This window comes from Excalfactoria chinensis, chromosome Z (assembly GCF_039878825.1).
Source record: "Excalfactoria chinensis isolate bCotChi1 chromosome Z, bCotChi1.hap2, whole genome shotgun sequence".
Lineage (NCBI taxonomy): Eukaryota > Metazoa > Chordata > Aves > Galliformes > Phasianidae > Excalfactoria > Excalfactoria chinensis.
The window spans coordinates 18,634,562-18,662,294 of NC_092857.1; positions in this window are offsets into that span (position 1 = coordinate 18,634,562).

Here is a 27,733-nt window from a genome sequence, read left to right on the forward strand (position 1 = left end):
AAAACCAAACAAAACACCTCCATCCTGTGATAAGTACCTCGAATGGATTCAGCTTTACTCCTTTGTAACTCATCCTTACATTTCAGCATATTTAAACAAACCAACAAATGAAATACTAATAGTTAAAAGGCTGACCACGTGGCTTTGCAGTGCTGTTCATCCAGAAGCATGGCACACAATGCTTGTGCATGTGGAAACTTAGCGACTGTCAACATACATTCTCAGGGATTTATCAAAAAAATTAAAAAAAAGAATGAGAGCATTTATTGTACTGTATATATATTATAGTATATGTCTGAATATTGAAAAATATAACATTAACTAATTTATAAAAAAAAAAAAAATCTATGTAATGCAAAATACTTGAAGCTGCAGTAGCTTGGTTTTAAACAAAAAAGAAAACCTATCAGAAGGACTAAAGTGCGCCTTGCTTCAGAGTTGGCTCAGGTGGTGAACTATACGCTGGGGATCTTTGCAGAGCCACCTTTTGGATTGCATGGTTGGACTGATAACTAATGGGGAAAATTTTATATATATATATTTATACAACCCGTGTATACATATATATGTATACACACATACACACATGCTTGTAACAGGCACTATAGTAAAGAGGGACAACAAAAAATACACAGCCAGAGCAGCAAGCCTTAGCATTAAGAATACAGTATGCCAGAATTGGGGTTTGTGCCTCCTAGCCTAGAAAACTTAAAAGAAATATCCTTTTTGACAGAAAAGCAAAATGTTTTCCAAAATGATTGACGTGATACATTACGCCTTTGCAGTGAGCTAATAATAAGCTAACCTTTGTGCACAAATAACATATATATATATTATATATATATATTCTGCATAGGTATTTTGACTTTGTGCAGGACAGAAAGTTGTGTAGGTATGACTGTTCTACTTTTCGGTTTGTTTTTTTAATATATTTTATTTTCTCTAGAATTACTCAGACAAAAGCAGCCTTCTATCTTGCCTTGTCTTAATGCTTTAAAATAACCAAACTGGAGATCTAACTACCAAACTGTTCATTATATTATTAAATACCAACTTTGGTTACAGTATAGTGTCTTTACTTTAGCTGATGGTTCTGTATCCTTGTGCTTTTTAAAGCAGTTTTTATGTTTTGGTGCAAAAGTTGTCCAGTGTCTCCTGTTCCCTTCATTAGAGAACATGCTAGAGGTATGTTTGTAGGTATTTTTGTTTAGAAAAACTATTTCATGCTCTCCATTTTATTTATTATAATAGGTAAAACGGTTGTACTTCATCACCCATGTAAACATGCTCATGAATTTGAAAGTAATTAAGATTTGATACACTGATATCAATTTATTTATGTAACTAAATCACTGTTTTATAAACTTGTTAATGATCAACAATTTTTTTGTTTTGATTAAAATTAGTTTTTTGAAAGTTGATTCTGTCTCCTTTATGGTGTCTGTTGCTGGAGTTGAACAGATGGTTTGTGTATCTTAACTGCCCGGTTTATACCTCTGGGGCATTACAGCCTTAAGCAGTATGGCTACAAAGAACAGGAAATACTTTTGTTCCTCAAACAACTGCAGAGGAGTGGCTGCGCTCACAATTGCACCAGGTCCTGTTCAAAAGATAGGAAAAGACCTGGTCCATCCGGAGGCACCAAGTGCTGCCTGGAGTTAAAGGAATAAGTGTGGTCTATACAGCAAAACCTGATGTATTGCCCTGGTGGGGTGGTAGAGTAACATCTTCTATCTCAATGGATTGCTTAGGTGAGTGTCAGTGTTGGTGTGCTGCCAGTAAGCTCATGGACAGTTCTTGCTGTTCTTTGACTTGTCTAAAATATACTGTGTATTCTAATCTGTACAGCTTACTCCACCAGACTCACAGCTCACAGCCAAATGTAGGGTTCATGTATGTTTTCCACGCCTGGGTGAGTAGTAGTAGATTATGGCATGACTGAATACAGAATAAGAACTTTCTGCATTACCAAGATCTTTTGTCTTTGATATGTTTTATGATGTCACATATGACTATGTAATCTGAACACCTTCCCTTTCATTTTCAGTTATCACCCACTGAAAAAAAGAACTGGCAAGCAACTGTCAGGGAGAAGCCAATGTACCCATGAATTCTGACGGTGAGATCTGAGTCACTGGAAGATTTAGAAGGAAAAGGTCTGAATCTTTGTGCAAATTCTCATGTAAAATTTGTCTTTATGGTGTCTTCTAAATAAGTTGTGCCCAAATGGTGGTAGTTCTAATGTTCTGTACCTTAGAATCATAGAATGGCTTGGGTTAGAAGGGACACACACCAAAGATCATCAGGTTCCAACGCCCCTGTCACAGGCAGGGCCACCAGCCTCCAGATCTGGTACTAGACCACGCTGCCCAAGGCCCCATCCAGCCTGGTCTTAAGCACCTCCAGGGATGCAGTGTCCACAGCCTCTCTAGGCAGCCTGTTCCAGCACCTCACTATTCTCTCTAAGAAGCTTCCCCCTGACATCCAGTCTAAACCTTCCCTTCTTGAACTTTAAAACATCCCCCCTTGTTCTGTCACTGTCTAACCTTGTAAAAAGTTGATTCTCCTCCTGTTTATAATTCCCTTTTAAATACTGGAAGGCTGTAATGAGGTCTCCTCGTAGCCGTGTTTTCTCCAGGCTGAACAAATCCCGTTCCCTCAGCCTGTCTCTGCAGGGGAGGTGTTCCAGCCCTCTGGTCTTACCTTCTGTAACTTCTTTGCCTGCCCAGTAGTGGTTTTGTATTATAGTTGAATTTTCTCAATGTTGTTACAAACAATGTGGAACAATAGGATATCACATTCTGTAATAGAGTTGGTCTGGTTTTCTTTTGGTTTGTAAAAATAATCCAGTATTATGGATACTGTAGACTATGGAGGTTAGAGCTAAATGCAGTCCTGGTCATTGCATCCTGCTTTTGGTGAACAGAATAGCTTATTCTTCTGTCAGAACTGATGGAAATTTATTTGATGTCTTTTCATGACTGTAATCTCCTGTAGTCCTTAGTGGTGCTACACAGTGAGAATCACACCATGTATAAAACCCCCGGAGATGGAGGCTTGGACAGTATTTCTAGTTTAGTTATATACCTCTCTTCTTTTGTGGAGGCATAAAGAGCCTAGAAAAAAAGATTCCATGAAAAAAATAATTCTGAGGGCTCTGTTGGTGAAAACTGTGATCATTTTTTAAGTAATTTCTGTGTTTTGGAATTAATTCTGGAGCACACGGAAGCCGGGTCAAAAAACAGAGTGCTTCTCTTCGTCCTTGAGACCTGCAGCTGAACGCTACAGCTATCTTTGTCTTAAAATGCTGCAGTACCTTTTGAGATTCACTTAATTGAGAACTTTTTGTTGTTTTTTAATACAGGACTGCTGTTTAGTAGTGAAGGGAACTGAACATGATTCTTCCAGATCACAGACTGCTACTGAATCTTAACTCTCTTGGTGAGTTGATTGAAATTCTGAAAGATGTGGTGTTACTTATGAATGATGAGATTCTGCCTTGTGGCCCCAAGAAATGACTTTTGCTTGTACTTTCATTTTCAAAGTTCTTCTATAGACATCATTTTGCCAGAACAGAAGCCAGGAGAAATTGTTCTTACCCAAACCACATTACTTTAATTCAGATTTTTAGTATTTAAGGACTCAGTTCATTTCCACATCCAGTTTTCCCATCAGAGAAAAATGTTAGAGGTTTTCTGCAGCAAAGAGAAGAAGAGGCATATGTGGGAGACTCAGACTTCAATACTAAGGTGCAGCTGCAGTCCAAGACAATTGAGCTTCCCCATGAGTACTTCACATCTTAATCTCAAAATCATTTGATTTTAATACCATGGCAGTAGAGCTAAAACTAGAGAGCATGTACATGACATTTGGGAATACTAGATTATTTTTTTTTAAATTGTAGGTAATATGCTGAATTGAGAGCTGTGACTGGAAGACAGTCTGTAGATCACTGTGGTTGTCTAGCAGAACAGATGGAGCTCTTTCAAAATGATGAATCCGCTAATATGTGCAATCAGTGCTTTGAATGACCAACCAGCAGTTTTTGCAGTACAGATGAAATTCTGTAGGCCCTACTCTCTATTTCCTTCCCTCCCCTCTCCTCCCCTCCGTTTCCCTTCCCTCCCCTTTTGTTCCCTTCCCTCCCTTTTCCTTCCTTTCCCTTCCCTTCCTTTCCCTCCCTTCCCCTCCCCTGCCCTCCCATCTCTTCCCTCCCCTTCCCTTCCTTACACTTCCTTTCCCTTTCTTTTTCTTTTTTCAGTATCATAAGTAAAATTTGTTTCCTAATATTTTTAAGCATAGAAGATATTCCAAGTGCTTTGCTTTAGTAAGTTTTTGCAAGAAACCCATATTTTATCATTTTTCTTTGTACGTGCATCCTGAATTTTATATTGCGAGCTTTCAGAAGTCTCTGAAATTGACTTTTCAGTAATACTTCAGTGTTCTAAGTCATTTAGTTTCTAAAGTTAATTTAGTTCAAGCTCAATTTTCTGTCAAGTTTGCCTAGTAGCGATTCAGATTTTATATAAGTAGGTGTAAATAACCTAAGTGCATCCAAGCTGTGGTGCTGTTTACATACTGGAAAATTTTACTTTCTGAATTGTGCCAATTGGTAGTACCATAGAGTGAATTGACATGAGAAGTAAATGTATTTCAGTAAGACATTTGATCTAAAATACAGATTTTTACTGAAAAATCAGACAGACTTCCTGAAATAGAAGTGAAATAATAAAAATCCCAGTGATTCATCTTTTAATGCAGGATGTAGCTTACAAAAATAGCAGCATAACTGGTACCTTTACTAGGTTGTGAAATACAATACCCTCACTTGGTTTCTTGCTCTGCAGTTCTGCCTTACAATTAAAATATGATGTGTTTGTAGACATATTTTTGTCAGCCTTTTAGATGCTTGTCCCTATGGAAGCATACTTTCTACAAGGATAAGAGAGGAAGGAACACAAACTCCAAAGTGATACGTTTCAACGTTTCAGACTTATTGAGTATAAAATAAAGTGTAAGGAATGGCTTTACTGATTATTTGCCTCCCTGTAGAAGCGTAAGCTCCATACCACACATGGGAAGCAGGAGCATTGCCTCTGCCAATGCTTTGCATTGTTGACAGTCAGTAGCACCTAGACCTTAAGGCACTAAAGGCAGTAAAAGTAGAGCACTGTATGCTCTGAGAAAAAGAACCGGCCTTAAGAAGAAAATTACATCAGCTGCTATATTTTCAGACATCTGCAAGGTCACAGGAGCAAAGATTTCTATTAACATGTCTTGGCTACAAAGCACAAATTATTTCTGAAACCAAGTCTAGCAGATTTGTGCATTTTCTAGTTGCAAAGAGTGATTATGACTAGATAATTAGTTCTATGATCATAAACTGCCATTAAAAAGAAACATAATAAAATCTTACCTACACAATGTGAAGAGCTACCCCAGATTCTGTCCTTGTTTATCTAATTTAAATATTTAGTGGTTTTATGCTTTTATTTGTTGTTTGCTGTTAAGCCTTATAGTTTGAACCCAAAACTTACACATCAGTACCAGAATCCATGCTCCTACCATACCATTACTGTGGGTACTACTGTGTTCTTTGGAATCAAAAGGCAGCAGAAGAGGAGGAGGTATCACATCCAGTTCTAACAGTCTGTCTCCAAATTATGACATGTCCCATCAGCCCAGAAGCCAGCTGGTGAGTAGTCGCTTACTGTGTTTTGTACCCCAACTACGCTTGTTAAACATTTTCTTAGTCTTTCTGTAGATGTAATTTCAAGGCCTTTGTGTTTGGAAGAATGCTCAGCTGCAAGAGCTCATCTTAGGTGGTGCTGGAAGTACCCATGGAGCAGTTAATGAGGAAGGTGAACCACTGATTCTTAAGAGCTTGATGAGCTAAGACTCGAGGCAACAGGCACAGCTACCATGTAGACCTCGCCATGTCTGCCCTCCCAGCTCATCATTCTGACATTGGAATCACTTACCTGACTGCAGAAAGTCTTGATTTGATGTCCAAGGATTCGAAGACAAATGTCTGTTCATAAAAGTATTCTGGAAAGTAAAAAAAATAAAAATTAAAAAAAAAAATGGATGGGGGTGATTTAGGGCAGATCTAAATATTCATCCAGTGAAGTTGCTGGAATTACATCAAGGCTCATCTTGGCACAGAACTTACTGAAGCCTGTTAGTTTTAAGAACAACAGTGGTTAGAGAAGGAGTGCCAAATTCTGCCCAGCCAGTGGGCAGGAAAAAATCATTTAGGGTTTGTGGCCTTCAATTCCAGATGACCCGATTCTCATTAAACAGCACAGCACAGTTTCTAATTATAATGTGTTGGTTTTTTTGAAATCACTTCACTTTTCCTGTGCATGGGGAAATAAGTCCTACTGCAATTGGTCTCACAGATGAGTGGAGCAACTGAAGCCCTCTCTCCCTTCTGAAAATGAGTGGTCTGGGACCTGGGTCTGTCCTTGCTTGTGCCAATTATCTGACCTGTTATCAAACCTTTACCAGAACAACTAAAGCAGTTTAAGAGGTTAAGGCTGCAACATGGAAAAATGCATGAAAGCCTCTCCCAGCAAGTTCCTATTTGTACAGTGCTAAACACCATTTGTTCACTTAAATGAGTGGAAATTGTGATTTCTGTGGAAAACAAAACAAAGCAAAACAAAAACCTGTTTTGTCCATCTAATGGACATTTTAAACATGTTTAATAGATTGGTACAGTAATTAAAAATATTCCAAAATAGCCATCAGAGTGACAGACAGGATTGTCCTTGTTGCAGAAAGGAACAAATCTATTTGAAGATTCACAATCATGGTGTGTATGCCTTGCTGTGAAGAAGCACCTACTGATTACTGTTGGGCACAATGAGGGCTCCTCTGAAAGTACTGCCTCCTGGGGATGTTTTGCCCACTTACTCAATATGTGTCTTCTCCACCACTTCTCTGTGTTAACGGAAATGCCTGACACAAGACATGCTTACTTGAGCTCTGTGGCACATCTTGTGAATTACGGAATTGGAAGGGACTATGAAGGTCACACAGTTCCAACCCCCTGCCATGGGCAAGGCTCTTCCCCCCCATCTGAAGTTGCGCAGGGCCCGTCCAATCTGGCCCTGAGCACCTGCAGGGATAGGGCACCACAGCTTCTCTGGGCAGCTGTACCAGTGCCTCACCAACCCCTCGGTAAAAATAAATAAATAAAATAAAAAAATAGGAGAGTTCTTCCTAATATCTAACCTAAATCTCCCATCTTTTAGTTTAAAGCCAGTCTTCCTTTTCCTAGCACTATCTACTCATGTAAAAAGTTCATTTCACTCCTGTTTATAATCTCCCTTTAAATACTGGACGGACACAATGAGGTCCATGCAGCTTTCTCTTCTCCAGGATGAATGAGCCCAGCTCCCTCTGCCTTTCTCTGTAGGAGAGGAGCTGCAGCCCCATGATCATCTTTGTGGCCCTCCTCTGGACCGGCTCCAACATCTGCCTTGTCTTTCTGCCTCGCTTGGTGTGGATGCAGTTCTACAGGTGGGGTCTCAGGACGGCAGAGAGAAGAAACAATCTCCTCTCTTGCCCTGCTCTCTATTGATGTAGCTCAGGAGGCTGTCTGTACTCCTATTACATTGGAGGCTTTTGGTTTTGAAAGCCGAGCTTCTCCAATCATTCTTGGGAATCCAGGGTCTAAATTAAAGCCACTAGGCATGAGACTTCTGGTGGTTTGACGTAAGCAGTGTTGTTTGCTTGCTAGTCATTTGAGAGGTCTTTCATAAAGCTTTTATCTAAATCATGTAATGGGCAATTGAGAAGTCTAATGGACATGTTGGGAAATATAGCATGAGGTGGTACATATGTACTGAAAAAGAAACTTCGGTGTTGCCTTACACAGAGGTGATCATCGAGGAGGATTGTAGTCTTGCCTCAAGAGTTTTCAAGCTACTCTGAACCTTTTAGTCTTCTAAGGGGAAGATTTTTCTGCATGAAAAGGATTAACTTTTGTGGTAGAGATTTTGGTTTCATAGCCTGCATTTTACCAGTTGGTTGTACATTAGCAGTGGTCTAGGGCTTTCTCCATACCTCAACCATTCTTTTTCCATTTCACTACTTGCGAGTGTCTTTCTGTGTTCTTCATGCTGGGCTACTACACCTTAGTGTAGCAAATATAGTGTGGCCAGTTCTGTTTTGGTTTTGTCTGGAAACTGAGCATTTAAACACTCAGTTTCTGTCTGTCAGAGAAAATTAAGGGGCATATGTGTAGTTCTCTGTTGAGGAAGATGTGGCTGTGGCTCGTGAGGAAGTGATACAATGCTCTTTAGGGTTTGATGTCTGTCATTTTGTGAGGATACTGACTTCCTTAAACAGGAAATACAGGCTATAAAAACCAGTAGCTAAAAATAAGCTCCCCCTCTTTCTTTCTTTTTTTTTTTTTTTTCCTTCCTTCCTTCCTTCCTTCCTTCCTTCCTTCCTTCCTTCCTTCCTTCATTCCTTCCTTCCTTCCTTCCTTCCTTCCTTCCTTCCTTCCTTCCTTCCTTCCTTCCTTCCTTCCTTCCTTCCTTCCTTCCTTCCTTCCTTCCTTCCTTCCTTCCTTCCTTCCTTCCTTCCTTCCTTCCTTCCTTCCTTCCTTCCTTCCATCAAAAAGGAATCAAATCTGGAAAACAGTGATTACCAACAAGATTGTGGAGAGTACTGCTAAAGCGTGTACACTACCATGATGTGTCCTCCATTCCTAGGAAAGTCCAGGCAAACCACATGGAGGACGATTCAGTCTTTTAGTTTCCTGTTGTTTAGTATCCAGATGGTCTCTTTAGTTTGTGTTTAGTGGGGGGAGAGTATTTAATTGGATGCTCTAAAATGGCACTGATTCTTTTTTAGCCCAGTGTGAAAATGCTGTTTTATGCACCTGTTTGTCCTGCCGAACTAGAGAATAGCATGTATTTCTGGCGTGCTTGCCACATTGGCAGTCTCCCTGTGCTATCTCGCTGTTCACTCTGTGTTACTGACAATACATCCAGGCTATCTGGTACCAGCAGCAATCCTGAGTCTCTGTTTTGTATGGATGGGAAATTAAATGAAAGACATTTCTAACATTTGGACTGATGCTAGAGAAGTGCAGCTGCATTGATAGCATTGAGATGAAGTCTGAGATTTGGGAACTGCTGTGTTTAGGGGCTGAATTTGCCAGTAATTTTGCAGGTTTTGCCTTTGTTGCTGTTCAAGTGTGTGCCTACAGGTGAGCATGTTCAACAGGAGCAGGCACAGATTGACTCTGCAGCACAGGGATGGGAAGAGAGCCCAAACCCAACGCAGCTGCTAACCACAGGCCTGAGATTTTCTTCAAGTGCTGCAGGTGGGTGACATATCATTCATGGCTGGCTGGTCACTGCCTGATAGCCATGGCTTCCATCTTTCCGAGCGGTGTGTGCATCCTGCAAGGGCATGCTGCAGCCAAGCCAGGCACAGGGGTCACAGCAGCTAGATAAAGTGCTTTGTGGTGTTGTTTTTGTTTTATTTTCTGGCACAACTATACAGCCTGATAAAATACGGACATAGATAGTCGTGTTTCCGCTTTTGCTCATGCTAAATACAGGTGATGGCAACATTTAAGGCTACAGGGTGAGCCCTGTATAGGGGTGTATTACACAGAGATCAGGGATTTTCCCTCCTGCTTCTATGCTGGGTCACCTGGTTCCTTCTGTGAGCCTCAGTGACTGTTGCCTCTCTGGCTGTTTGTAGCGAATGCTCTCTTAGGCAGCTCTTGGCAAGTTAAAACGTTTGCAGAAAGCCAGGAATACTGGTGGTTTTTCTGCATGAAAGAGCTGTGAGGAATTAAAGAGCTTTTTTAACTGCTATGCTGTGAAGTTGTGATTAAGTTCAGAAATGTTAGCATGCTGGAATTCAGTTATAAAACATGTTCTTCAGCTTGTTTAGTGGATCCTTGGAATTCAGTTATAAAAAATGTTCTTCAGCTTTTTTAGTGGATCCTTCGTGTCTGGATTTTCATGACAGTGGTGATCTTCAGCATGATGCATTTATTGCATGGATCAGGAGTGCAAGGCACTGGTCTCTGGAAGGTGCCATTCCATAAGATTAAGAACATTTGGCTTTTTTGAGTTTGTTTGTTTGCTCCCAAGAATGCTTGTGTTATCAGCTAGGCTGGTAGCAGTTCCCATGAAGACCTCAGGAATCCCTGATGTGACAACCTGGACAAGTCTTACTGATTTGGGCTCTGGATGACCAAGATATGGGAGGACACAACTTAGACTCTGTGCATGTGGAGTCGCTCTGATGTCAAAGGAGCTCTTACTTGCACCAGATACTTTACTAAAAAGAGTACCTGGGTGCACAGTGGAGCTCACAGCATCTTGTGCCTGGAGCTGCCTGGAGCAAGGCTGTCTGCCCAAACTGTGCAGTGGTCGGGGGCCTCAAGCCCTGTCTGCCTGCAGAGATGGAAGATGTCCTCAGAAGTAAACATGAGGCATACATGAGGAAGGAGGCTGGTGAGAGAACAGCTTTCTTGAATAGAGAAGCTTTTCATTTAATTTCCTTCATTTTCTTCTTTCTCTCTCTCCTTCTTCTTTTCTATTTATTTATTTATTTATTTATTAACAGCTTAAAATAAAAAGCAGAACGCTAGTGAAAAATAAAACTTAGACGAATTGCTTCTTGGCAGCTCTGTTTCACTAGCTGTTGTTTTGCAAATGTATCAAAGCTCTTTGCAGCCTAGTGTTTAAAAAAAAAAAAAAAAAAAAAAAAAAAAGGCTCCTATTTAAAGGTAGCCTTTGTAAGCTTCTGATAAAGGAGCTTTTCAGACCACTGCTTGTTTAGCAAATAGCTCATTATAGGCCTGCTGCAGAAATGTGCAAGGGGAGGATTAGGGAGGCTTCCAGCTTAGGAGAAGCTCCCATTGCAGTAACATCAATACCTGCCTGAGAACTGGGTACCCTGAAAGGGCAGTTGCTTTTAAGATTTGGAAAATAAATTATAAGTAGCTGCAACAGGAGAGCAGTTAAAGAAAAGAGTGATGTCACAGCCTGAAAGCACATTCTTCTTTTGATTTAGGTCATTTTGGGCTATGGAAATGGATTAAAGACTGAGACTATACGATTTATTTATGTACACATGCACACTTTTCACAGTCCTGGTATAGAAACAGATGAATTGAGTCTCTGCCAAGTGCCATATGTTTACAGCTGAATTATAAAATGCTTTAAAATAGGGGTTTATAATGCAAACACACTGACACATCCTTGAATATGTTGATGCCAAGAGTCAACACCATTAAAAATCCCACAGAGGTTTTAAAAGATTTCTGTTGTTCTGGAAGAGGATATTCTGGCTTCTGCCTGATGTTTGTCATTTATGTTATTCAAACCATTTGAATCTTCAATGGCTTCTAGTAGCCCTGGGTTATATCTAACACTTAAGATGGTGCCAGTATGTAGCAAAATAATGTTTGATGTCTAAAAGCTTTTCCAGTTGCTATTATAACATAATTTTACCTGTGTGTACATGATACAGCACTTAGCAACATTCCAGCTTCTTCCCTATTTTTTATTTTTCTGAAATAAAAAGATATATAACTTTTTATTGTATACTGACCAAAATCATCAAATTCATGCTTTTATTAACATTCCTCCCAGGGGAAGCCTGCCTTTCTTCAGTATCTTAATTCTTAGTTATTTTCCTGTGGATTTTAATAGTCTCTTCAATGAACAACAGTAGAAAAAATACTCTGCAGGTCATTGAACTTAATGCAGTGACATTAGGTCATCAGCCTTGGCAGTTGGATAATATCCTTGCTTTAAAGAGCAGGAGACACAGAAGACTGCTATTTATGTGGAAATGTCCTTCCTTGCCCTTCCTTGGACATGGCCTCTACTGGTCATTGCTATGATGGGGCCAGGCAGTGCGTGATGTTAAGCTGGGCACAGCAGCCCATCCCACCGAGCAATGACCTGCTGAGGAAGCCAAGCATCTGGAAAACATACCTTCCCCACCTTTTAATTAATTTTTTTAACTCAGAAATTAAAGAGCAATGTGGTGTGGTGTGGGGTTTTTTTGGTCTGTTTGCTGTTCATTTCCTTATTGTCTACCACAGAACAAAATGTCCTCCAGCTGCTGGTCCTCCTGGAACACACCAAGAATCAACTTTGGTCAGAGAAAAACCTCCTGCCCTGTGTGAATTATGTTGGGAGAAAACGGTCCTTCCTGCAGGTTGTAAAATGTGCAGCATGTCTGAAGAGAATTGGAGATGAGGATGTTGCAAGGCCAGACTCTGGGACTGTGTTTTCACAGCCCTTTGGAAAGGAGCCAGGTTTCTTAGGGTGCAACACTGAAGTGGGTGCTGACAGCAAGATGCTGGAAAATCCCAGTGAATGAGAAAAGAAGATGACTCGTGTGGTGTGTGAGGGTGACCAGAATGTCCTTGCGGTCTTCTGAGCTGTGGTGACTGTTGGTTGTTACAGCTGTGGGAGAAAACAGCAGTCTGATGGCATCAGGTGCCTTTTTTCTCTACTAGAGACACAGTATTGTGCAATTTCTGCCATATCTTGAGCAAAATCCTTGTGCAAACATCCTGCCTGCTTCAGCCCTTCACCACAGTGAATGGTGGCAGGGAAATTATGACAGAGGAGGTGATGTGAGAAGCCGCAGCCTGGTACAGATTGTAATCCTGACAGCTCTGTCCTGGCAAAGCAGGGGCTCAGCTGTGACGTTTCAGTCCATTTTCTGAGATGACGAGCAACAGGATGGGAGGATATGGCCTCAAGTTGCACCACAAGCAGATTGGATTGGCAATCAGGAAGAATTTCTCCATGGAGATGGTGGCCAAGCACTAGAACAGACTATCCAGAGCAGTGATGGAGTGCCCATCCCTGGAAGTGCTTAAGAGACATGTGGGCACAGCACTAACAGGTATGGTTAAATGGTGAGACCCAATAAATTGTGGTGGTGCTTGGGTTCAGTGATCTTAAAAGTCTTTTCCAACGCAGGTGATTCAACGATTCTGTGATTTCTGGTACAGTTTTACATCCACATAACCTGTAGATCCACTGCAGAGGCACCTGTTTGCTGAAAGCCTACAGTTTCTGTCAGTGGATCTAATACTGTTTCTTTAGCAGAAGAACATTCAGATTCCTTATACCGAAGCTCCGTAAGCTCACTTATCAGCTTTTCCTTTCCCAAGCCTCTGTTTTCTCTCCTCCTGCCTTCACTGGGAATCAGAGATGACTTTCTGAGGTTAACAGCCTATTCTTAAGTAAAATGTTACCAACTCAGGTGGCAACAAAACCGAAAAGCCAAAAAACAAGCCAAAAAACAAATTCAGCTTTATGTTTGTGAATGGTGGATGTTTACTTCAGTGAACTGTAGAACTGAAGTAATGAACAGAAACCTAAACTACAGTATATTTTGGCTAATCTGTCTTCATCTCCACTGCTTAAGTAATATAGTTGTGGTAGCATACGAATCTCAGAAATGTGTAATAATTGAGAGGAAAAGTAAAACTTAAATTGGTAATGTTCATGTGGTTATTTACTATCTTCCACAGAGCAGAACAGAACCTGGGGGAATGGGAGAAACAGGCTTCTTAGCTTTCTGACACAGCTGGATAAAAACAGTTTTATCTGAATACCATTGCCATTAGCAGAAGGTTTATCATCCATGTGTTTTTGTTCCCCAACAGTGGGACAGTGGATGTGTTGGGTTGTATTATTAACTTGTCTCAAAGTACCATGTAAAATTTGCAAGCATAAAGTGTTCTTTCGGATCTTGAGGGAATTTAAGAGCATCAGGGACAACATGGACTTTCATACGTAATGGGAAGTAACCTGTATTTAGGGATTTCTGTAATAAAAATAATGGTGTCCTTAAATGTAAGAGAGTCGACGAGCTTTTGTTTTGATCTTATTTTAAAACTGCTTAGTGATGGATCTGGTTACAAAACCTTGCCATCCTACCATGGTTATAGCATGACATCAGAAACATTGTTAGAAACCACCTGTGCTGTAACCACATTCCCAAACTGTGCCTTTCAGAGGTCCATTGTTAAAAAAATAGATTGCAAATTCAGTTTAAACATGTAGTGTGGGCTCAGCAAAACTAGATGATGCGTTACATGAAGCCATACTGAGCAACTGGCCGGTCTTCTAAATAGTTCCCATTGGGATCACATTAAAATCAATTGCCTCAATTATGGCTTACCTATCTGAGGTAAAATTTCTTCAGTTGATCTCGACCAGACATTCCCCTCCTCTGTACCATTCCAAAAATACCAAGTTCAATCACTTTCTAAAGGATGGCAACTTGCGTGCTTCTCCTGGCTCATACCAGAACTGGTTGTGGGAACTAACAGCTATTGAGCAGTCTCTCCTGAAAATGATGGTAATCACACATTGTGGCTTGCTTGGCAGCAACTTTTTAATTAGCAAAATGTAATCAGGTATTTTGTTTCAGTTTGTTTTTCCAGAGTAACCCACTGTAATCTACAGGATGCAGTGGAAGGCAGCCAGCCAGGGCAGTGGTCTGCTCAGAGTTAAACCGTGGGAATTTCTCAAGCTCAAATGCTGGTTGGTGTTTTCCAGGTGTCAGGAAGATTGCAACATACAAAAAAAAAGCATCTCGTAAAGCTTGCTGCAAAGGACATTTTTCCTTTGTCGTAGAATCTCTTGGCATATTTGTACAGGTAAAGCTGAAGAATCTGGGTTAGATTCAGTATTAAATATAACACTTAATAAGAAACCTAGTAAGTGAAGTGACTGTGATAGGGCATGTGCAAAGGTACTGCTACCCTGACAGCAAGAAATGAGCTTCAGTGATACTTGGTGAGCCAGGTAATCACAGATTTGGATGGCGTCTGTAGGTTACGTTATGACCTTTTTGCTGATGCATGTTGTTAGGGATTTTTTTGAAGGTAGCTATTTTAAAACAGAGAACCTGCGGTACATCACCTAAGACTTTCAAGGATGGGACAGTGTGGTGCTTTTGTCACTCACAGATGTTATGTGCCTTCCGTACATGACACAACAGCCAAAGGTATTGCTGAGAAAGGATGCTGATTTTGCAGGAGAAAGTAGAAATTTAGCAAAGCTAGATCCCAGGGAACTCAGGGTTTTGTGTCTGGAATAACAGATAGGTGTGCTCCGTTGCACTAATTCATAAAAGGTGTAAGCAGTGCCCCAGAAAACTAATGCTGGCACAGGCTGCCAAAGCTTGTGTTGGGAACATGGCAGCCTAACTGGCTTCATAACTGATCTTTGTGGTGTAGTAACTGTTGCGTGTAGGAGAATGCATAATATCTCTCTAATTTTGTTGTCGTATTTATGTCCTGTTACTTCAGTCAGTCCTCCCCAGAATGCAAGCACGTCCTTCACTGATACTCTCTTAATACAGAGTGTGTGCAAAAATGCTTTATTTGTAACTACCATATATGTAGGTTGTAACTTTTTTGGAATATGTGATGGCAACTTTAAAGGGCATATTTGCACTAGTTCAAGTTAGTTGGTTACTAAGAAAGATGTCATGCTCTTTGACACAGACTATTCTAAGTAGGCTTGCTACATACTTCCTTGGGTGATCACCCTAGTGCCTAAGTTCAATAGAACAATGGATAATTATTTCCAGACTCCTGTACTTTCAAAAGGGAAGGAAGAACAGGCAAAATTATGCTTATGGTATATGAGCTGAATATAATTCTTACACATTAATAGCTTTGAAAGAGAATGAACATCATACAGTCTGAAATCTCAGCCACTGTGCAGGGCATGTCTACAGAAGCAGACTGTATGCAACAGTTGGAGTCGCTGGAGAGCTAATAAGTGACTTGGGATGGGGGAAGAAGTCAGCAATGTGTATTAATCATCATTTGTCATTTGCAGTTGGGGAAATGGAATGCTCTCTGACACATCTGAAGAAGTTCATGATTTATTGGAAGTAGTGAAAGAAGCATAAAGTTAAATAGTAATATAATCCCCTAGGGTTGGTTTGCTACAGTTTCTTAGATAGCATTAGAGCTGCTGTAAATAGTTGGACTCAGATAAAAATCCTGGCAAACATTTGATACAAAATGCTTAAGATATGAAACTATTCAGTCCAGTGAATCGAGATTTTAGCCTTGTCCAGCATCATAATACTAAAAACTCTTATGTTTGTTTGAAAATCATTCAAACTTGCATAAACCAAAGGCATTATAAATAGACTTCTACTCTCTTTCACACTTCACCAGTCCTCTTTTTACTGAAGATACCCTGGATGGTGGATCCCAGCACCTCAGCTTTGTAGACCTGTTGTTGCAGCAGGAGTATCCTATTAGTTCATCATGAAGTGTGTAAGGCTTGTTTTTGATGTGGGAGAATATTACCATCATTTATTTTCAATAGGTAGTGCAAATAGGACTGTTTCACAGTAAGTGGCCAGATGGAACAAAAATATTTGATGGCTTTAAAAATAATTACAACATACATACATGCAGTAGTCCTGATGGAAATGAACTGAGCCAATTTGAGTAACTATTATCCAAGTATTAGCTGTAAATCTCATTTCTTCATGCATGTGTAAATCAACAACAGTGCAACTTCCTAAACTAGAATTCAACAAATAATCCCGAGAAGTAGCGTTCATTTAACAAATGATGCACTTAAGTTGCTCTGAAAGTAATGCGTCCTATTTATCGCCACGGGCACTACAACAGTTACAAATAGCATAATAACACTATTTGATGGAGTGAATTCTCAGCTACAAAATGCTACTTTTCAGCAGTCACCATCATTAGCTGTGCATTTTCACCAGCAATAAACATGAGCCTACAAGCTGCATGGATAACAATCTGCAGCAGCAGAGGTGACCCACTGTCTCCACTTCTACCTCTCGCTATGCTGACATCCACTGTTTGCGCTCCATCAACATTCAGCAAGCATCAGTGTCAGTGGGTGCCATTTTTTCCACATGAAGGAATTCAGTGACACTCTCTCATTTCATACACACTTCCAAGTCAGACACCATGTTGTCAGACTGCCCTTCTGCTGCCATCTGTTACATGGCAGCAACATCTAACACAATATTGGTGGGAAGGTTCATCTTCTATGGCCATACCACCAACATCTGCCTCTGACATTGTGGGCAAATGTCATAAAATAGGAGGCATTACTTTTGGTACAGCTATCATATATGCTTCTGTGCATGCCTGGACTTGATCCTACATATCTGACATTTGTTAACATGAACTCATATGTTTCTTGTTTTTGCTCCATTGCAAGTTGCTTAATTTGCTTTGTGGACCAGAAATTCCATGCATTAGAGCATGAATGCAAACAAAATGAAAAGGATCTAGAGAAACCTAAATCAAGAATTCACCTGTCATGGGTCCAAACACCAGAACACACATGCTGCTGAAGTATGTTTGCTATGGTTTTTTAAATAGCACTGAAGCCACTGTAAATAGTTGGTCTTAGACAAAAATAAATGGTTCTGTGGAGGTTGTTTGTGACTGTTTGTTATGTAACAACTCCAAAATTCATCTGAATTCATGTGTTATGTCCTTCATTAGTGCTTTTTCCTGTAAATTATCACAAACCTGAGGCATTCGATCAGAATTTGTGCATGGTAAGAAAGGGAAGAATCTGAAGCTGGTAAGTTCCCAATGCAAGTTAATTCAGTGATTCATGCATCAAGAAAGTTCACATAGTAAATCATATGGAACAGTGCTGTAAGCGATAACCTAAGGCAGGAGAACGAGAACCACATGTCAGTGTCAAATTCTTCCATGTTGTTATAAAACAGTTGTGTCAGACCAGGGTTAAGCTCCACTTTCGTGAGCTGAAGTGGCTTAAAACCAAAGTACTTTTCTTTGGTCTTATTTTTCCATGTGCAAAAACTTAGTAATATAAGACCTTACCAGCAAACACTCTGTCACAATATTTTTCCTTCTAAACCAGATAATTTTAGCAGCCAGTTTTACAGATAAAAATGCACACTTCAACTAACCTTGGACACAACGGTTTCAGATTCCTATACAGTGCTGGGCTCGTGCTCTGGCAATTTGAATGTAGAAATCGTCAGCCATTTAGGCAGAGTTCAGAAACAACTTGGCAGTGCTGCTTGTAGCCTGGAGTCAGCACAGCTGAAGATCAAGATTGCCTAGTGAGCTTTTCCTGAGTGTGCTGCAGGGCAGGCACATCTGTGCTGTGCAATATGTGCATCTGACTAGCCCAAACATAAAACATCCCTTCTTGTCTGTTGTAGTTGCCATTGAAATCTCTGGCACCCTCAGCATGTACTGACATCTCTGTTCTGCGATTTGGCCTGTCTTGTCTAGTTTCATTTTATTCTTTTATTTTCTTTTATTTTATTTTCCCTCTCCAAATGATAGGTAATCATGGAGTGCTGTAATGACTTCCCACCTTCATTTCCCCCTTGGACAGAATCAGTATCATCATTACATCATTACTAATATAAATCATTATATTCCTCACAGTCTTTCAGCAGTCAGGGTGCCTTTGTGTGTTGTGCCTTTGTGTGTTGCCACCAGCAAGGCTAGCGCTTAGCCTTCACACTAAATGAGTTAATGCTCTGGAGTTAGCCAAAGCTTCCTCTTTCTTGCCCAGCAAGATGAAATGACCAAGTTAGCAATTCTGATGTATTTACCCACAGATTCCTCCATCCCAGTCTCTTACTGAGCTAAATGCCATGTACGCTGTCTTTCAGTTGATATATGCTAAAGATTTCCTTGGACAGAAAAGCACTTGAAGGGCTATGTGGAGACTGCAAGTGAATAGATAGATGGAAGTATAAAAGGAACATCAAAAACACTGGTTTAATCTCATTGAAACAAACATTTATGGCTCTTCTGACCTTTTCCTGTAGATCATGTCAAACCCTTCATCAAGTTCAGCATGATTTAAAATTTAGAGCAACGCTCCCTTTAGGCTGTTACATTAAAGTCCAGATGCGAATGAATGTTCAGGTTCAATCTGAATTTTTCTACTGACTTCCAAATTAATAACCTGCAGGCAGCTGCAAGTAGGCTGGCTGTGCATGACTATTCATTGATCCCAAGCAAGGACTCTTTACACGATGGCAGTGGATGATGTAGTCTCCCCCTCACTGCTTTGAAAATAAGATAACTTACTCACATGGCAACTTTCTTTTTCTGAGCCTGCATTCTGCATGTTTCGTTGTGAGCTTCAGTTTGTAGGCAGCTTCCTTATTTAAAGCTAAAACACTGCCAACATCTAGGATTAAAAAAAAAAACAAACTCATTACCTAAAGTTTATACTTCTTCTGCAACATCAAATATCCAGTAGCTGTTCCAGACCTCACTTAAGCCATAGATCTCTGTCATGTTAAGAACATGATTATGTGCATTGACTCTCTGAACTAGAGTAATGCTAATAGGACTGTGGTAACCCAGTTTTGATGTTGGCAAGGGATGTAGGACAGAATTTAGGAATAAGTCTTGGAGGAACAATTCATATCGCTGCAGGCCCAGAGACAGGAACAAACATTTCAGGCACCTGTCTGCTGTACTCCAGGTTTGTGCTAGCAGCAAAGGAGTCTCCCACAGCCTGAGCTGCAATTGTCAATCCCTTGACACCACTGAATACCAATGCCATTTGGCATCACTGCATTGCTGTTCATTGTTCTCAGCTCCAACTCTGTCCTCTTTTTATGCCTTGGAATTTGATTGAGGTACTACACAGCAGGCCAGATCCTGACCCTGGGCTCAAAAGATTCCCTTTCTTTAGTCACTAAATGGCCTCTTCCAGCCATATTGCATTGCTAAAGCAGCTGCTGGGGGACTGGAAGATAGAAAGACTTTTGCTCTATATGAATGCATCTATATGTAGATCATGAAGGGTCTAAAGAGCAAGACATAAGGAGTGGCTGAAGCCCCTGGGTTTGTTCAGCCTATAGAAGAGCAGGTTGAGGAGAGGCTTCACAGCTGCTGCAGCTTCTCTCAGGGAGCGGAGCGCAGCACTGAGCTCTGCTGTCTGGTGTCTGCAACAGGGCCCAGGGGAATGGTTGAAGCTGTGCCAGAGGAAGGGCAGAGATAGGTTCTGCACCAGGGAGTGTTATGGCTCATAACGGGCTGCCCAGAGCAGTGGTTACAGCCCCAAGCGATTGGAATTCAAGAAATGTCTGGACAGTGCTCTCAGAGTCCAGCTTAGAGTAGGACTTGATCCTTGTGGGTCTCTTCCAACTGTTATTTTGTCCTAGTGCTCACATATGTAAGATCCCAGTGATTTAATTCTTGTGTTTACAGAGTCATTTATGGCCTTGACACCCATGGTGCATTTTCTCCAGTGACCAGGCAGCCTTAGGCAGCAGCCTTAGCCAGCCAGTCTCAGGCACTGTGGTTGTTTTGGTGGAGCCAATCAGCTCAAGTCCCTGATGCTGCTCTTCACTCAACAAGTGAGGCAAGCAGGGGTACATCCCATACTTACTTCCTGCTTTTCTGTATGCCTTTAAAAGGAGCACGATAACGTAGTGCATTTATTATCGTTAATTATCTGCTATTAAAAGCTTAGGTCTTTTTTCCTCATAATTTCTTTTTATTCTGTTTGGAAACACACATGGTTGACCATCTCTATATAACAGGAAAAAAGCTTAAGGAAAGAGTTCATGGATTCTTCAAATGGCCATTCTTCTTGGAGATGAACCTCACAATCCCAGATCTGTGCCCTGAGTCCCACCACACCATGCCCTGCCTGGAGGTCTGCAGAGTCTGAAGTTTCCATGTCTATATTGCAACTTGCCCCATCCTGTAACTTCATACACATAAGAAAACCTCATTGATTCACCCTGTTGGTTCCTCTTGCACTTCCTGTATTTTTTGAGACTTCCCTATTCTCTTTACTGCTCTTTATGTTACTTAACCTTATTCCACCTTGGCCTCCCATAGCATACTCTGTTCCCAAACTGCTCCACATCACTGGATTTCTCTGCCTTCCTATGCTCTAAGCCTTCGCTGGGCACTGAGATTTCATACTGAACACCTTCCCCAAGCTATAAACCTAGTTAGCATCTTAAGAAGCTTTCCAAAATCAGATGCATTTTCAAACCCTGTGAATTTCACGTGAGAGTGAATCATAGAGTCATTTTCTGCTCATGCTTTATAGAGAACTGCTTAAAGATTGGGAAACAAAGTAATTTGTAAAGAAACTTAGTTTGCTTCATGTTAAGACACCCACCTTAAGCTTTCCCAACTCTCCCTCTCCCTTTTTTTTCTAGCTTTAAATTACAGAAAAAAACATAATTCTCCCCCTCCTCCCCTTCCAAAGACTGAAATGAAACATCTTGTTCTGAGGTCAAATTAAGCAATTGTAAATTAAATTTACAGTGGATTTTCCCCTGCCAAAAAGCAGATAAACTTCTTTAGGTTGACTCATAATAATACCAAACCCTGCCCTCCCTCCCTCCGCACCCCTTCCCCCTCCCCTCCAAAAAAAGCAAAAAAAAAAAAAACACCACAACAAAAAAACAACAAACCTAGTGAATCCATTATTCAGAGCTCAAGGGAAAGGTCTGCTTTGAGTCAAGGACTGGAAAATGAACGTGATGTTGTATTTGATCTCCTTGATCCTCAGAGAGGAGGCCTGAATTCTCCCACTGAGTGGACTGTCGATGTCCTCATATACCAAAGAGTATGTTGGATGTGGGGGAGTGTGACGTGTGGCCAGGAAGCCTTAAGCACAGGCCTGGTTTGGTCACAGTACCGAACTGCCTTTTTACACCACTGTATCCAAGGCCAATCACCTCAACTTGCATTTCCTCCGCAGGAAAAAAATAAATAAAAAGGCTGTGAGCACTGTGCTCTTCCTGGAGGCAAAAGTCATTACCTCTGTGGTACTCCCAGCCTCACTAATTCTTGGAGCAAATGACCGAGTGTAGTTAATTTGTAGCCTGTTGCTTTACTTTCCAAGTTCTTTTAATTCCAATGTATATTTCTGTTGGCTGTGCTTCTCAGCATCTAGTGGGTTTTTTGGTTTTTGTTTTTGGGGGTTTTATTTGTGTGCGTGTGCACTACAGATGGAAAGCATTCTGATACAAGGAGCTGTCTTTAAATTCAGACCCTGAGGGATCTGAACTTGAGAACATTAGTGTGCCACCATGCACAGGCAGTAATTTAAAAGCACCTCTGTTTATATGGTCTGTGTTCAAGCACTTTCCTAAACGATGTGAAACAAAGTAGACCTGGAAGGAAAATGTGTTGCTCCAACATTTGGTCAGCACTGATGTCTCCTACTGAGCAATAGTGCCTCAGCCATCTAATTGCCATGATGTGTGTTCACATATACATGCTGATGTACAGTATGTTATTCTACCAGCAAAGCAGGACAAACATGCTCACACTAGTGCATTGGAAAATCCCAAAAATGCCAAGAGGCAACAAGATGGGATTACTACAGCTGATGAGAGAGCTGAGCTAGATGTTCTCACATTAAAAGAGCTTAAAGTGCATCATGAGGTCATTGTAGTTTTACTAGCAGAAGTAGCATCTGGCATTCTTTGGGGAAGCTTATGATCAGGATACCAACATTTCACCTTGCCTGATAGTGATAAGACAAGGAGTAATGACTTTAAACTGAAAGAGAATTAAATTAGTTATTCTGAGAACATTTTTTACTCATATGGTGGGGAGGCTCTGGCACAGCTGCCCAGAGAAGCTGTGGGTTCCCTATCCTTGGAGGCATTCAAGGCCAGATTGGATGGGGCCCTGGGCAGCTTGAGCTGGTGTGGGGTAACCTGCCCACAGCTGGGGGTTGGAACTGACTATTCATAGAACCATTCTATGATTCATTCTATGTTTCTATTGTTCCCAGCCACTGAAAAAGAGTTTTCTCCCCTTGGAAGGAATTCCTGTGGCGGGATGAGGAACTCTTGTATATGCATCTTTTGCTCTTTACTCACTGGTTTTGCTGCACACCCACAATGTTTACATGACACAGCTCTTCTTCCTTACAGCTTGGAGCCTTACAGCTCCAAGAAGCCAAGCACACGAAGATGAAAATACAGAAAAGGGTTTTTCAGTCTCTCTTTCACTGCTGTTCTCATAGTTGGGTACTTTGTGTAAAGCACAAGATACATTGCAGACACTACCATAATTTTTGAGGCTAAAACTCTGGCACCTAGTTTTATTACAAACTCAGAGCCTTGGACAGGGCCTGTTTTTGATCCATTTCACCATTCTGTTGCTTTTACATTAAAAATGTATCCATTGCATATTTTTAATGTTTCTTCTTCCCTATAAAACTTCTTCCTTCACAGTTTCTCTCTGGTCTCTCCTCACCTCTGTGATTTTAATTTCTACAGCAGCTCTGGATGACCTACCCAATCTCTCAGAAAAGTATCTTATAAAAAGTTAACCTTTTTCATTGACAGTATGAAAGACCATCTCATGACCTCCTGCAATAATATTAGGGAAATGGGACAGGCAGGCCCAGAAGTCTCCTTGAGGCAATACTCAGGAAATTTCTCATGAGAAACTTCTGGGTAAGCAGCTATAACTGACAACATTAGACTTGGCAGCAGTAGAGGAGGCCCACAGGAGCCCAAGGGACAGCATCATGCATGAGCTGGGTATGAGAAGGTGGGTGCAGGGAGCTGATATTGCAGTCCTGTCTCCATTCCATCATTTGAAGTTTTTTCCTTTCTCCCTCCTGGAAGAATGCCAGATTTCCATTTAAAAAACAAACAAATAAACAAAGAAACAAACAAAAAGTCCCAGCATATAGTTCAGTGAGCATTTATGGCTTCCTTCTACTTCTGTTGCTTAGATGTTACTTATGCACTAATTTCTCAAAGTTGCTTCATTTGTCCTGCATGTAACTGTGGCTGTGTTTCTCTTTGGCCTGCTAGGCAGTGCCCTGTGAAAGTATCTGAGCCTTTTGTTTTGTCTACCTCCTTGTCCTGTTTCCATAGAAGTCATACCCAGAAGCATTTTTATCCTTCCCCCCATATTCTTTTGTCAAACTAGTTTTTAAAACTAAACCTTTTCATCCTTTCTCTGCTCCTTTCTCTTCCCTGTCAGTCTTCTGCTCATCTCCTGCCTCCACCCACAGCTATCCTTTTGTCAGGGAAAGCTGGGGGTCTCATTGTCCACGGTTGCTGTGGCTGGCACTGGCTTGGCTGTACCCTTTCATCAGATGGCTTCAGAGATCCTTCCCTGCACCCTGCTCTATCCCTATTCCTTTGACTTATTCAGAGACAAAGCTGGAGTTGCCACCAACTCCACTGAAGGCTCTGCAATGTACTGCATCTTCCACTTCAATGGTGAGTGAAATGTGAAAGTAATTTCTGGAGTTAGAGTGAAAAATAACTGAAAGAAAGTAATGAGGGGCCAGATTAATCTCAGGTCTCCACATCCATTAAGGGTTCAGAGATGAAAACAGTACCTGTGCAACTGGTAAGATGGCTACAACAGACCCTAGTTTCCCTTTAAGAGCAGACAGTGACCTGGAGAGATATCCTGGATTGATCTCTGTCCCCTCAGGACCCAGAGTGCAGCAATTGCCTTGGTGTTGGTTGGTCTATGAGCCTGCTTTGCCATCTGGGAGTTACTGCCTTCTACCATTGCCATTCTTGTGTTTCAGAGAGATTGCCCAGAGAAAGGCCTCAGGTCAGAGATACCTTCTCCCACACGCTGCCAGGATATATTACAGAATCTGATTCTCTTGGTTATTATTATTATTTATTTATTTATGTCCCTCTGCTTTCAGAATGCTCATTGTTGCAGCTGGTGAATGGGAAAATATCAAAATGAAGGGTGTAGGGCTGTCCATACCTGGGGAACTCAGCTGGCCCCCAGGAGCAGAGGGGAGTGTGGCTGCATACCTCCTGGCTGAGAAGGAAGCTCAACACATATTTTGCCTTTCCTAGGTAAGTGCTCAAAGACGTACTGGTCTAAGAACTGATTTTATTTACTCATTTACATTTACTGTTTTCTTTCACATTTTTATTGACTGCATGCATGAACATACAAAATTTATCTTCTTAGGAGTGTGCAAATAAATTGCAAATGTGGTAGGTATTGGTGGAAACACTGCATATGGCTGACTGATTATTCTCATTTTTCTAAAACATGCAACTTGCAAATTCTGGGGGAAGGTTACAGAGAGAACAGAAAAAAATATGGGTTGACTTTGGTGGCCAATCACACAGTCCAGCTAGTGGGCAAGCAATAACAGTGGCACAGTATTCACAGGCAGGTACACAATCTGCAAGATGTTCCCATGCATTATTCAGTGAATAATTTTGAATAATGAAAACTCTGAAATCTGCGTGTAGATGTAATACAAGGAGCAAAATTGCATACATTGTTCAGTAGGAGGAGCTGACCTAGCTCTAGCAAAGAACATCAGCAGCTGTTTAGAAAAATAGTGTGGCAGCAAATGCAATCCATGTCCAGCAGTCTGCAGTGGCTGGCCAGTGCCTTTCAAAGTGATGAAGCCATTGGCAGGGTGTGTAACCTCTCCCAGAAGTTACGCCTCCATTGCAAAGATATCTTGTGAGTTATCTGCCACACTGATGCCTCTTGAGGTGAGTGCAGGTGGATGAGAAACACCTCTAGTGCTTTGCACCACCTGCACAGCACCCAACAGGTGTCTGCAGCTTGTGATGATGCAACTGTGGCTGATGAGCTGTGAGTGCTCAGACTCTAACCTATCCCCCCCACACTTTATGTTACAGATGCTTTGGGACCTCTGCATATAGATTAGCCTTGAATTAATGACACACGGGTTATAAGCTGAAGGAAGATAGACACTCATATCAACTGGGAGATATTACAGTTTTGCATACATTTGGTTGTTTCATTCAGAGCTCTAGCACATATTCAAATAGAGCAGAACAATAGCTCTTTCTTCCCTTAAGATACCCATCAGAATAATCATATAAAAATCCTGAAAAGTGAAGGTAAAAATATCTCATGACCAATATGTTCACAGAATTTTATTTCCATAATTATGATGTAGAGGAGTTAAAGCTCACAGTTTTTGTAGGGAATTCCCTTTTGGTTTTGAAATATTTCACCTTGATGCAAGGCAAAACCTGAGGAAAGCTGCTGAAGTGCAGTGGTGAATGAGAGAGGATTTGGATTAAAACAAGAAAATAGATTAAGGGAGGATGTTTTGCCAAACCTTCACTTTTCATAAAACAAAAGACATACGAGTAAATTGTAATAAAATGCTGCACATGCTTTTATTGATTTTTGATTGCATTTTTAATCCTGTTCAACCAGTATGTTTCTGGCTTGCAGTTAAGACTTGACAGTGGGAAAAAGAACAGTAACAAGAAATTGAGTTAGTCATTTATTTGAAAGTAAGCCAAAAGCAACAGTAAGGAGGGAAAGGAAGGAACCTGTGAAAGATCTACATACTGTTGTATTTCCAACATTCAACATCTTACCTTAAATAGCATTTAAAATACCAGTCACAGTTTGTGACTGTGAAAGAAAATATACAATACTTTCTGATGATTGACTGGTGTATTCTAAACACACCATAGGAAAATAATGTTTTGGGATTTCAGCAGGTTTTAACCGCTGTACAAGAGGTCAGAAAGAAATTGATCTAAAAGATGCAGTAAATGGATTTACAGTTATTAGTGACTACCCTGCTGAGTTACTGCTTCCAAAAAGCCCCAAAATCCTGGTCTGTAATTGAGGCTTTTCCTTTCATCTACTCAGCCTACAAAATCTGCTGACATCCAGCAGTGATACACAGCTTTATTTTTATTGGAAAAATACACAAGATAGGTGATGAAGTTTTGTTTTTTCTTGGGTTTTATTGACCTGAAAATATGAAGTTCTGGATGATCTGGGTTCTCTTCATGCAAACATGTAAAGTTTGGGGAAGTTGTAGTAGAACATGAATCACGCTTTACTTTAGCCTTTTCAAACAGCCAAAGCACCATGGTTGTATAATATTAACAACATCATAGGTTTTATTCAAGATACTTTGGAGATCTGAATTGGGTTGTGTTTTTGGTAGAACCGTAACTTTGGATGGGAATGGCTCAATGCTTTTGCGTTCCATCAGCCCCACATATTTGGCTAAAAAGTTAACCTAGCTGTTATACAAATGCCTGTTGTCAGCGACTGCAGTGCCATGGACTCATCACACAACCGTTTGTGTGATGCATCCAGGCTTGAGAGAAGCATGTCAAAGTGAAGAACTGTTCATCAAGTGACTTTATGAAGAGGCTGTGTCCATAAATTGGATTCCAACATGGCATTTCAGAGTAGGAATGAACTACATCTTTGGGATTTGGGATCATACCACTTCTGGGCAGTATCTGCTGTTTGAAAAGCTATAGCTGTGGGAACAGAGTCTGGGTTATGCTGGAGAGAGGAAGAGCTCTGAGAGGAGCAGCTTGGAGTGTAGACTAATCCCTCTAATTGTAGGGCTCTAAGGCCTTTTTTCCCCCTCAGAAATCTGGGAGAGATCTCCTGTGGCCAATTCTGGAGAGTTCCCAGATGATCTGACACTAAGACAGGGGAGAACAGATCCTCTTGGAAGATGTGGTATCCAGAGCAGTGCTGGCAGTCATTTCTTGGAATATCTGACTGGGACTTGATAGAGCTCCAACAGTACTCCACTAGAGAACAGAAGTCACCCACCAACCCTCTAGAAAGGCAGAGAATACCTATTCCCAAAGTCTACTTATTTCCTAACCAAATATGTTGTGTTTTGCAACATCTCAGCATTAGTGTCCTCTTTAGAGGAGATTTAATAACTCTAAGCTT